Source organism: Mytilus californianus, unplaced genomic scaffold, assembly GCF_021869535.1.
Source record: "Mytilus californianus isolate M0D057914Y unplaced genomic scaffold, xbMytCali1.0.p SCAF_6, whole genome shotgun sequence".
NCBI lineage: Eukaryota > Metazoa > Mollusca > Bivalvia > Mytilida > Mytilidae > Mytilus > Mytilus californianus.
Window position 1 is genome coordinate 82,080,122 of NW_026262712.1, and position 13,618 is coordinate 82,093,739.

Below are 13,618 nucleotides of genomic sequence, written 5' to 3' on the forward strand. Positions count from 1 at the left end.
TTTTCATTATCAAACTCTTTAGTCAGTTTATCGTGAGATTGGTTTGTATCTAGTCGTGACTACATGGTAGAAATGTATTTAAAAGATTGTTTTTGTAGAGAGTTTATCGGATTTTATAAATAGTTTAATTAATACTTCGATAATTAGGCTAGCAAAATTATCTTATGTCACGAATCTGAGTCTAAAAGGAAAAGGAAAGTCTGATTTTATATTTGAAGCTTTCTATCAAACGAAAAAAATCTCTGGAATTACACATTTTCATTTATTTAATATTTCAAATTCTGTTTTAAGATAGAAAAAAAACTCTTTCACCAAAATGACAATTGGTTAAAATTTCATGGTTGAACGAAATGTGCTTTACCTTATATCGTCATAAAAATGTGCTAACGAGTAAATATTGAAGACAGCTCTCCTTCAGGGCTGTAATTACAAAATATTAGTTTTTTTTTGTTTTAGGTCAACTTTGCTAATATAAATTTTCAATATATCCATATACTAGCAATTTAATCAAAAATATGTTCAGTGAAAAATCCCGCCGTACCTGATAGATAAACCACAACCTCCTGTCATTTAGTGTACTGATACTTCCAAACCACTTAAATGTTTTGTTCCTATCAACTGCAAACATTACTTGGACTTCGTTGATAACAGTGCTACAAAAATTGACATACATTGTGAGCAAGTTAGCGGAATAAGAAGACATTTTGTCTGAAATGGCAATAAGGTAAGCTTTAGTCGAAGACGAATCAATATGTTATCAAATGATTCGAGCAGTCAGAAGGTTCAGATATGTTAAATGTTGTAATTTTACATTTTTGAAATCTCGGATGATTTAAATAGGACATACATATAATTTTTGTTTTTGATATTTAGAAAATTAAGTGTGGTGTAGATCTTTGGTTGTTTTTGTTTTGTTTATTCACGTTTTTTTTTTTATAGACTCTGGCGGAGAATTAGAGCTTGACATACTATACAAACAACTGTCTGTTTAATGTTGGACTGAATAATCACCTCTAGTAGATGTTAGTAAGACAGTGTTTATGTCGTTGGATACTTTGTCTCATTGACGTATACCTCATATCGCTTTGTTAGACGTTAACCCCATATCGCTTTGTTAGACGTTAACCCCATATCTCTTTGTTAGACGTTAACCCCATATCTCTTTTTATTCATATTAATTCCAGTACAAACTGATTTTTTAAGAGTGGACAGGGTACTCATATTAAACGTAGGTCTCTTAAACGCTTTCAGAAACGTACGAGCAACAGCAGGAGTAGAAAGTTGAGTCTAAGTACCTAACTTAAATTTTGTACTAAACAACTGGTCTCACTTGTAAAACTATGGACTGTGCAAAAATCGTTTGTTTTTCAATTTGTAAGGTAAAAGACTAGATTTGTTGAATAAAAACCGGGAAAGTGTTCTCAATTACAATAGACATCGAAGGATTTTAAAATTTGAAAATCCCTCAGTTGAAATGGTCGAAAAATTTTGAGTTTTAAAAATAATTCATAGAGTTTCCAAGGGAGATATGGCAATTATAGCAAATTAAATTGTATTTAAAGGCAGTACATTTGTATTATGCCTTACAACCACATAATGGGACATCCTTCTCTTCACAAGTACATGAGTGTACAAATACCGTCTATTTGATATATTTAAAGTTTCATTGCAATTATTGCCTATCAAGACTAGTGTTAACCATGCTTACCCACCATTGATTATTGATGTAGCGATGCTAAATGACAAGGTAATGTGAGTTTCTGTCTTAAAATCTCATAAATGTTCCCTGTTGAGAAATCAGTTGTTCTGTTATTATTCTGAAGGATACTCGGTTGTTAACTTTACCACAGAACACATGTACTTAATTTTGAAAGAATATATACTTCTTTGTTAACGGTATTCTGTTCATTTGTCCAAACTGTGTAAAAAAAATCCCTCTTCCGTTGTGTTTTTTTTTTTTATTCGTTTTTTTTTCATGTTTTAAAGACTACAAAATGCCTGATTTAATAAATCAACGTTCACCCAGAAAAGATAGCTTATTGCGATTACGAATTATAGATACTGAACACACTTCATTAAAAACCTCTGATTATTTCTGCAATTGAAAAGAAGTAGGCCCGGAAAGACCCTTTTTTGCCCCAAAATATAGCAGTTTTACAAAATTGTTAAAATGTAACCTTTTAGCTATTTATTGGAAAGTAGAATATTTCTTCTACATAAATATAGGCAGTTTTTGACAATACAATGCATATATATCGGATACTAGCATCATTAAGTCATGCTAAATTACTGAAATCTTCACAATTTTAGCATTTGAGTTAAATTTTAGACGGTTTCCGTCTTAAATGGAAGTGTCCGCATTTGTGTTTATTCTTAGTATTTCAATGCAAGTTGTATTTGATGATAATACATAACATATATAAAGGTTGAGAGTGAACACGGATGCGGCAACTTTTATTTTTGACAAAAACCATCTAAAAAGTGACATATTATGGCATATTTTATAGATTTTTCATATTTAAGCTTGAACCTGAGCGTCTTTAATGATAAAATCAGTTCAAATCTGTCACATAAACTAATTGAATCGACTGAAGTATACACTTTAGTGTTTAAAAAGTGACCAAAATCTTTCATCAGATGAACCTGAAATTTGAGGCCAAAATCGGCCCTTACCGGACCTACTCCTTTCAATCAGTTTTTAATAACTTTCTTCTAAATATTTAATTTCATACAATTGGTAATGTTATACATTTAAAACATAATTTCAAACATTTCGAATAGAACCACGGGCTTTTTATTAACTTTCTAATTTGATAGTTTACGAAAAGTTCATGCTAAGAAGAAGTCATGAAGGTATATACTTCAAAATAAATGTTGTCTTCGAAATATATGAAAAAAATATAAAATCTACAACTTCTACAACAATCAATGTATAAATCACAATTATATGTTTTCTTTGAATCCATATTCAAGATATTTTTATCTAATAAATGGATCTATAGAAAACATAAAGAAGATAAAGAAGGTTTTAAATCTTATATAGAGTTCCACTGACTCCTGAACTCATGAACCTTTTAATGTTTTATTTTCATATATACACATGTTCAAAACATTTATTCCATTGATATTCCAAATATATCGAGAGAGAAAAGAAGACTAAAGACTAAAGAAAACCGCCGACAGATTAATAATTTAATAGTGATTTTTACAGCACTGGGTCGATACCTCTGCTAGTGGACTATCAGTCCCCGAGAATATCATCAGCTCAGTAGCCAGTACTTCGGTACAGACATGATTTATAACAAACCTTTCGAAAATTGTCCGATTATAGATTTTGAAATTTTAAAGAAACTGAGGTTTCAACTCCCTTAGTCAAAGTTGACTTTAGATGGATTTTGCTATTTTTACGAACCTTTTGGTCATATAGCTCTTTAATTGTTTCGGTTCTTAAACAGCATCGGCTTTCAAATATTCGGCTTTGAACGTTCCTGATGAAGGTAAATCCATAAAAGTGCAACGGACGCATGAAATAATAACATGATGTTCTTCTTTTTTACAGGATTGGGTCGATACCTCTGCTGGTGGACTATCAGTCACCGACGGTATCATTATTTCAGTAGTCAGTACTTTGGTGCTGACATGATTTATGTCAAACCTTTCTAAAATTGTCCGTTGATAAATTTTTAAATCATAAAGAAACTAAGGTTCAACTCCCTTAGCTTAGGCAAGGTTGACCTTAAATGGATTTGGCTATTTTTTAGGAACTTTTTGGTCATATAGCTTTTCAACTGTTTCGGTTCTTATACATCCTCGGCTTCCAAATATTCGGGTTTGAGCGTTCTTGATAAAGGCATTTTTTAGCATTTCTTTGTTGTTGATGGCTCTGTTAGAATTTAATTAGACGTTCCAGATGAATTTGTGTGAAATTCAATACATATTTGATAAAAGATTTGAAAAACCCGAAAACTCGATAGCTAGTGTACGTGTATGAGTTTTATCATTTTTTTCTACGTTTCCATGTCACAAAGGGAAACTATTCATACAATTTACATTTGATACTATGTATAGACGTTTAAGCTTAATTTACACGAAATTCCAAACATATCTTAACATATATTCTAAAACTAAATTACAATAGAACACTGTTTGTAACGTTCATTTTGATTGTTTATCTGAAATTGTGGGCGCAAACGCAACGTCAGGTAAAGGATGTTAAAATATAAGACTGAAACCGGATTTTGTTTAGTTGCATTAGAATAGTGATGACAATACTGTATTTTAAAACTTTGCAAATATCAGGTGAGGTGCTGAGCTAACCCGACGAACGTAAACTCAATTTACGAGTATCAAATAGCCAACTGATGTGAGGAAATCTTCAAACAATACTTTATTTTCTTATTATTTGAGTTAATCAATTGCTGACGAAACTGATGAATGATTATAAGTTGCTAGGTAATGCATTTATTGCTTAGTTAAGCCAGAAAACAAAACATGACAAAACAGAAAACCAAATATCCATAACAAATTAGCTGATGCATAATTCAAATTGATAACGTGTGGTATTACTATCGTAGGCAATCGTTACAAACGAGAGTGACATTTATTAAATATTGATTTTTTTTATGTTAAAAGGATTTGAATATAGCACCATTATTGTTTGGTCTGAAAAATATTAAATGATATGTAATGAGGAATATGATGATGCTTGTATTCTCATCTATCATTTGGGTCAATATCCCTAATGCGCCTCGAAATGAGGAACTCAAAAGTTGTGTGTGAACAAAAAATCTCTGTGTAGTGATATTGGACATGTTTCTATTTTTTACAAATGACTGAGCTTAACCATTTGTGGTGATTAGGAAAGTAGAGGAACATAGAACAAATGTGTAAAAACTATGGAGCTATTAAATGTGTTCAAAGTATTAAATTTTCAAAGAACTTATTGTGTTAAAAAAGGGAATTTTTACCACGAGGAGCCGCATCACGAAAGGATGTTCGGGGTATGCTAATTTACGGGAAAAGTAATCTCACTTCGTACCCCGAAAATTTAACCACATATGTGAAAATGACACAGCTTCGAAACGAGCTATCATACATATCCAAGTTTACGATATGGACTGAGCTACAGGAAAAAACGTTACCATTACCGCCTATGGAAAAGATATTGACCCATTCAGCAGATTTAGTTTTACATTAAAAATATATTGATAGTAGTTGGCTGCTTATATCTTTTAATTACTACGTTTTCTTCGTTAGCTCATTTTCTTCTGGGTAACAACATTATCATGCTTGAAACTTCATCAACATGTCCTCATATAATATCAAATTCGTCCGACTTTTCAGTGTTAACAAAGTTAGAAAACAACCCCTAAACATGTGTCTGTCCGAGGACTAGAACCTCAACAGTTGGCGTTATTATTTATATCTCGGTTTTTTTATCGGGTTCTTGTTTTTATTTGCTTATCATGTTATCATAGGAATTTGAAGTTGATGGAAAGTTTTTGATAGTTTTTGTTAAATGTATTCGCCCCTTTCCTATATATACTAGAGCTGATTATCAGATTGAGATACATGTATTGCATGACAAATAATTAATTCCTGAAAACCGTATCTATGCTAACATCAAGATTTCTTGTTATGTTTCGTTAGGATGCTACCTCAGTGACGTATCATTTATTCGTATTTTAGATCTTCTCGAAAAGGAATCGTGTCTTCCTTTAATCTTAAGTCGACCGTTGTTCCTCTGAGTAGATTTTATCTAAACACAGTGTTCAAAATAATAGTATGCACAAAATTAGAGTTCCATCAAAAAAACGAAATAAATGTAACATGGTTGTCCTGTTTCACATTCGATATAAATCAGACCAAAATGTACGCGATAATAGAACAAAAGTGGTTTCATTTAATTCTATAACAACTATTGGGATATTGTGCGAATGTATTATTCCGTTAGAGGGCTTTTTATAAAAATTAGTATTACACCCACTATGTACCTTGCTGTTTTATGCAAAGCAAACGAGTTTATAAATCGCCTTCAAATCTTTTGTTCGTCCTGAAGATGCATAAAACATTTCCCACTAGAAATAAGCTTGCAAAAATCAATGAGCCAATCATTGTTTCATCATTATTGTTTTGTTTTGTTTTTTGTTTTTTTTCTGGGGGGGGGGGTCCATTTTCTAAATAGCAGTACCAGTTCTTCTTAAATATGAATACAATGGGGGAGCTACTAGGAACGATCATGAACTATAATTCGAACAAAAAACTGACAACAACATTACCAAAATTTACAAAAAAGACGAAAAGACAAACAGCACTTTACGAACCACTACTAATAAACATGGCGTGATCTCAGCTGTTCTGTATGTTGAAAAAGACGTCATTCCAAATATAGACATCAAGGTAAAATACATTACGTTTTATCATTATGTGTGAAATTCGATTCATATTGAGCAAAAGCTTTTCAACAAGACCGAAAACAATTGGATATATAATGTTACAGTTTAAAAGTTCTCAAATTACGTATCCATTAGGACAAGCAAAATGGATATTTTTCAAACATTTTAAATTGAATACTACCAATTAATCACACAGACATTTTGTTTATTATTCAGTAAATTCCACGACATTCTTTTACCTTATATATGCTTTATCTGAAATTGTGGGGGCAAGCGTAAACGTCGTGTAAATAATGTTGAAATATATAATTCAACGATGATTTCTTTCAGTTGCATAATAGTTGTAATGATGCTACTGTATTTTTAAAATTTACAAACATCATTTTTGTATCTAATACTGTGGATTCATTATTATTCGTTGGATAATAATTTTCGCGGATTTCGTGAGTACAGACGAACCACGAAATCAAATCTTCAACGAATAACACGTTTTCAACAGATTTGTATGCAGATTTCGGAAAATCCACGAAATTAAATATCCACGAAATGAAAGTTTTCTTTAATCCACGAAAATTGGTCTCCACGAAAATAAATGAATCCACAGTAGTTGCAAGTATCCGGTTACTGGCTTTCCCAATTTATGAGCAGCATATCGCCTATTGATGCCCACAAATCTTCAAATAGAATTCTTTTATTTTGTCATTAATTGAATTAAGCAATTGCTGACGAAACCGATGATGAAATCATTTTAACTCACTAGATAATCCTTTCGTGACTAAGATAAGCGGGAAAACAAAAACAAGAGAAAACAGAAAAGCAAGAGAAAATAAACAAATATCCAAAACAAATTAGCTAAAACAGAACCATCATTTAATCTAAATTCAAGAGGTGCAATATCACTATCGCAGGCAAAAGTTACAAAAATAGAGCGACATTTGTTTAATATTGATTATTGAGATTTAAAAAGAATATGAATATCACACCATTATTGCTTAGTCTGAAAAATATCAAATGATATGTATCGAAATATTTAGGTTGCCTGTATTCTCATTTTTCATTTGAATATTTGTTACCTAAATAATACAGAAATAGCAATTTGATAATACAATGCCTTACAAATCTTTAAACCGACAATTAACTTTTGTCTGGGACATGCCATTTATATTAGGTCAGTTATTATTCCCATATATCAAGTAATATTGACTAATGAGAAATTGGAACAACTATCTAGAGACAACATAGCTATATATGAAAAGCAATATATATTTTTAAGTGTTATATTGATAGAAAATGTTGAGCCTCCAAATATGTTTGTATCAACTTGTACTAATGATCTTGCAGGAACGTTTTTGTCGTTATGAAGTAAACATAACAGTAAAAATACCAGAACGGCAATCAAAGATACATGTTATTTCCAATGTCAAAAGTTTTTTTTCTAAAGTTTCCTACTTTAACTAAATTCATTCTGAGTAACAACAAGTTATTATGATTTAAACATGTTTTCAACATTTCCTCGTTTGTAATATCAAATTCTTCCGAGTTTACAGTGTCAGCAGGCGTAAGCACACATATCATATTAGATTAATTTATACTCCCAAACATTAACACACACAATAAAATATACAAGTTATTTTCAATGTTAGAAGTGTTTTATACCTAAATTTATTCTTGGTTACAACAATTAACATGATTGGAAACTCGTTTGTAATATAAATTTTTACGATTTTCAACGTTAACAGGCGTACATGTAAGCACACAAATCATATTAGATTAATTTATACTCACAAACATTAACACATTCTTGTCTACATCAAACTTTTGTTTAATGGTCAAAATTATAAAGGTTGACGGAAGCGTCTCTCAAATGATTGTAGTCCTTTTACGTACTACTAGTTTTTATTTAATTATCCTTGTAGTCAAAAAGGTTAATTTGTTGATCAATAATAAATAAATTGGAAAATAATATATGATGATACTTGCTTTGTGAGGACTATATCAAGCTTTCATGTCTACTGTTATCATATCGAGGGTATCACCAGCCCAGTAGCCAGTAATTTGGTACTGGCATGAAAATACGAATTTTGTGTTATTCAAATTTGCTGTTACAACATTTTGGAAATTATTTTAAATCTATGAATATATCTCAGGCAAATTTCTGATTCCTTGCCCGATTATGGTAATACTTTTTTGTCCTTTTTGGTTTATAAGCCCTTCATTTGTAAATCATTTGGCCTCGAGCATCACTGTAAAAACATTTATTGTCAAAATGTGCAACTGGTGTAGAACAATTTGTACCGTCAATGTTAAAAAGGACTTGCCATAAGAAGGTTACTTAAATCCTGCATTTTTACTCAATATATTTTACTTACTTATTTATCTTAACTGTTCCTGCATTTTGATTTTGCTTTTTTACATGTGGTATGATTGCCAATGAAATAATGCTCCACTAGAAACCTGTTGACGTAGAAGTTAACAACTATAGGTCGCCATACGGCCTTCGAAAATGTGCAAAACCCATACCGAATAGTAAGCTACATAAGGCCCCGAAATGACACATGTAAAACAATTAGAATGAGAAAACTAACGGTCTGATTTATGTACAAACAATAAACGAAAAACTAATGTTATATACAGCAACAAGCAACAACCACTGAATTGCAGGCTCCTGACTTGGGACAGGCACATACAGAATGTGGTGGGGTTGAACATATTAGCTGGTGCCAAACGTCCCACTTATCTCGGACAGTGGTGTAACAATACAACATATTAAGAACAAACTATAAAAAGTTGAAAAGGACTTACCTAATCAGATCGATACAAAGCACACAAAAAAAAATTACAAAACACAAAAGACACAGAGTACTCATATTTACTAAAAGCTAGTTCAAAGTCAATAACAACTGATAAAAATCTTTTTATCTCAGAGTAAAATCTATAAATGTAAATTTACATCATTAACGAAGACGTTCAATTACACGAAAAGTTTTGAATTTATTACATGTAAATAAGAGGAGATACGTCTAGCTGCCATCGCATCAGATTCCAACTACACAATGTCAAAGTCAACATACGTTTATTAACAAAAGATAAATTTCTATATCCTATGTCGAGCCCTAAATCGCCTAGATTCAACATGTCATAAATTAATTTTAAATGAGATTACCAGAGATATATGATCATTAACTAAAGCTATCTTACGTGATAGCAACAAAAATAGCCATTGTAGAGGTTCCACACTAGAGACAGACCAATTAAAATGTAACATTGTAATTTAGAGATTCCTGTAAGGCAATATTGTTTTACTTGTATCTTCATAAAAATAAGGAAAGTGGTATGATTGCCAATTAGACAACAATCCTTTAGAGTCGTAATGGCGTGGATGTAAGCAAACTACTGTGAAGCTAGCTGGCGATAACTATAAGTCATCGTACGACCTTCAACAGTTTTAAGAAAAAGAACAGATTTAACAACCTCAATCGGTAAAGTTTTCTTCGTTACCAATTTACATAAACATTTTATTACAAGATATTTAACACACTAGGGAAATATGTCAACATATCTTTTGCTTAAAACATAAGTCAGGGTTTTTGATTTAATAAATCACCGTTGACTTCCACGACAATAACCATGCGTGATTCTTGATATTAAAAACAAATGCACTACTATTCTACGTTCAAATGTGTTTCTAATACAACTATTTAAAAGGCTAAACATATAAATCGAATAAACGTATATTTTACAAAGTTCTCATTCCATTATTTTTAAATATAGCAATACCAGTTCTTGTTATATATAAATGAAAGGGAGAGAGGATACCAGGAGTGATCGTAAACTATAAGTCGAAGAAAAACAGCACTATTACCAAAATAAAAAAGATGGAAAGACAAACAACAGTTCACGAGCAAAAAAAGATAAACTGAGGTGAACTCACCTGTTGGAAGTTAAAAAGAAGCAATTCGAAATAAGGACAGAAATGTCAAATATATTTCACAGTTAAATTAGTTCTTTATGGTATGCAATAAACTCGTAACTTTCATAAAAAAAAATACTAAATTGTTCACCATATAATGTTTTGTTTAACGGCTGCAGCGATTACAAAATCTTACCACTGCCGCTATTATCATAATTTAAATTAATCATGCTGTGTTTGTAGACTGTTGTTGATCTTTTTGGTCATTTTGAGTTATTTAACACAGCATTGCAGTCCTTTTTTCTACTTATCAGTTTGACTACCCTGTTGCTATCTTTGGCCTTTCTCTGATTCTAAGTTTTTCATAATCAACAATTAGATTGTACTAAAAGTAATGTGTCAATTCCCGAAAGCAAAATAAAAGTAGCCTGTTTATGCAGTTTTGTTAATGTCGTTTCGACTTTGGTGCTTTTGCTGGAGGTGATTTGAAAAGGTACGGTAACTCAAAACTTGTTTTGCAATTCTTGTTTTCAAATAACGAATGAAATTCAAAAACCAATTTGTCAGGACGCTCAACATTTGTTGCTACCCCTCCCATACAACCAACATCACTACTATCACACTCTTAAATGTATGTACATACTGACGATAACAATATTTACAGATGTTTTTCTTTGTCGTGAAAAAATAACAAACAAAACACAAAATCGACTAACTGTACGCTTGATCAATATATGAAACTTGTAATACAAAGTATTTTGTCTTCTGGGTAATTATAAATAATATCAGAAAATATATCAAATGAATTTTACAATGTCCTTATCTATATTTCTTACTCATCATTTGCCGAAAGACAAAGGAACGCCGATCAGAGATAATTACTACACATTAAGTATATTAAGATATAAACCTGAGGGAGCTAATCCAACATAGTATACATCTAATTTTGAAGATGAATGCAAAATGATAGTTTTTAATAATTGAGACACGTTTCTTCTGGGAAAAAAGTAAAATAACAGAAATACAGAACTCCAAGGGAAATGCAAAGCGGAAAGTCCTTTATAAAATGACAAAATCAAAAGCTCAAACACATCAAACGAATGGAAAAGAACTGGCATATTCCTGACTTGGAACAGGGATTGCAGGAATGCAGGAATGTGACCTTATTTTACGTGGAATCATGCTAAATGCAGGATAAATACGGGATATCTAATGAGTATGTAGGTTTGAATGAAGGTTTGACATTTTATGAATAATAATATTCTATGCTAATCAGTATGTACTTCCTACTAAAATAATACAACTAGTATCAAGCTAGAGCTACAACACAGTCACAAAAATGTTGTTGACATAGTACACAATCAACAGTTTCTTCTTTTCCCTATTCTTATTATTCTTCACAAAGTAAGTGTCCTTGTATAGCAATTTCGTTTATAATGAAACTATATGCCTTACAACAGATTCATATGTCGTTATTTTCTTACAAAATGTGTTTGCTACATAAGAACATGTTTGAATAAATTACGAAAAAATAACATTTGTGCTATGTTTAATTGAAATTTCATATATTTAGGTTTTTTATTTCGAGAGGAAAAATACAGAAAATATACATTTCCACAATTTTTACAACTTTATCTTCCGGTTGTTCTGATCATGTTTGTTTTTCCAAAATATATAAGAAATCGTTAAACAAAACACTAATTCATCGTTGTATGTCACTTTTCACGCATTGAATAATCTTTTGGGTTTGGGAGAATTTTTTTAATTTTTTTTTTGTCTTAATCTATTTTCATTATCAAACTCATTAGTCAGTTTATCGTGAGATTTGTGTGTATCTGGTCGTGACTACATGGTAGAAATGTATTTAAAAGATTGTTTTTGTAGAGAGTTTATCGGATTTTAAAAATAGTTTAATTATTACTTCCATAATAAGGCTGGCAAAATTATCTTATGTCACGAATCTGAGTCTAAAAGGAAAAAAAGAAAATCTAATTTTATATTTGAAGCTTTCTATGAAACGAACAAATCTCTGGAATTACACATTTTCATTTATTTAATATTTCAAATTCTGTTAAGTGAGAAAAAAAAACTCTTTCTGCAAAATGACAATTGGTTAAAATTGCATGGCTGAACGAAATGTGCTTTACCTTATATCGTCGTAAAAAAGTGCTAATGAGTAAATATTGGAGACAGCTCTCCTTCAGGGCTGTAATTATAAAATATATTTTTTTTCTTTTATATCCATATACTAGCAATTTAATCAAAAATATGTTCAGTGAAAAATCCCACTGTACCTGATAGATAAACCACAACCTCCTGTCATTTAGTGTACTGATACTTCCAAACCACTCAAATGTTTTGTTCCTATCAACTTCAAACATTACTTGGACTTCGTTGATAACAGTGCTACAAAAATTGACATACATTGTGAGCGAAATAAGAAAGCATTTTGTCTGAAATGGCAATAAAGTTAGCTTTTAAATTAGTCGAAGTCGAATCAATATGTTAACAAATGATTTAAGCAGTCAGAAGGTTTTTGATATATAGAAAATTAAGTGTAGTGCAGATCTTTGGTTGATTTTTTTTATTCATGTTTTTAATAGACTCTGGCGGAGATTTAGAGCTTGACATACTATACAAACAACTGTCTGTCTAATGTTGAAGACTGAATGATCACCTCTAGTAGATATTTTGTCTCATTGACGTATACCTCATATCGCTTTGTTAGACGTATACCCTGTATCTCTTTTTATTCATATTAATTCCAGTACAAACTGATTTTTAAGAGTTGACAGGGTACTTAAATTGAAGGTAGGTCCCTTAAACGCTTTCAGAAACGTACGAGCAACAGTAGGAGTAGAAAGCTGAGTCTACGTACCTAACTTAAATTTTGTACTAAACTGCTGATCTCACTTGTAAAACCGAGGACTGTGAAAAAATCGTTTGTTTTTCAATTTGTAAGGTAAAAGACTAGATTTGTTGAATAAAAACCGGGAAAGTGTTCTCAAATTACAATAGACATCGAAGGATTTTAAAATTTGAAAATCCCTCAGTTAAAATGGTCGAAAAATATAGAGTTATCAAAATAATTCATAGAGTTTCCAAGGAAGATATGACAATTCCTAAAAATTAAATTGTATTTAAAGGCAGTACATTTGTATTATGCCTTACAACCACATAATGGGACATCCTTCTCTTCACAACTACATGAGTGTACAAATACCGTCTATTCAATATATTTAAAGTTTCATTGCGATTATTGCCTATAAAGACTAGTGTTAACCATGCTTACCGACCATTGATTATTGAATAC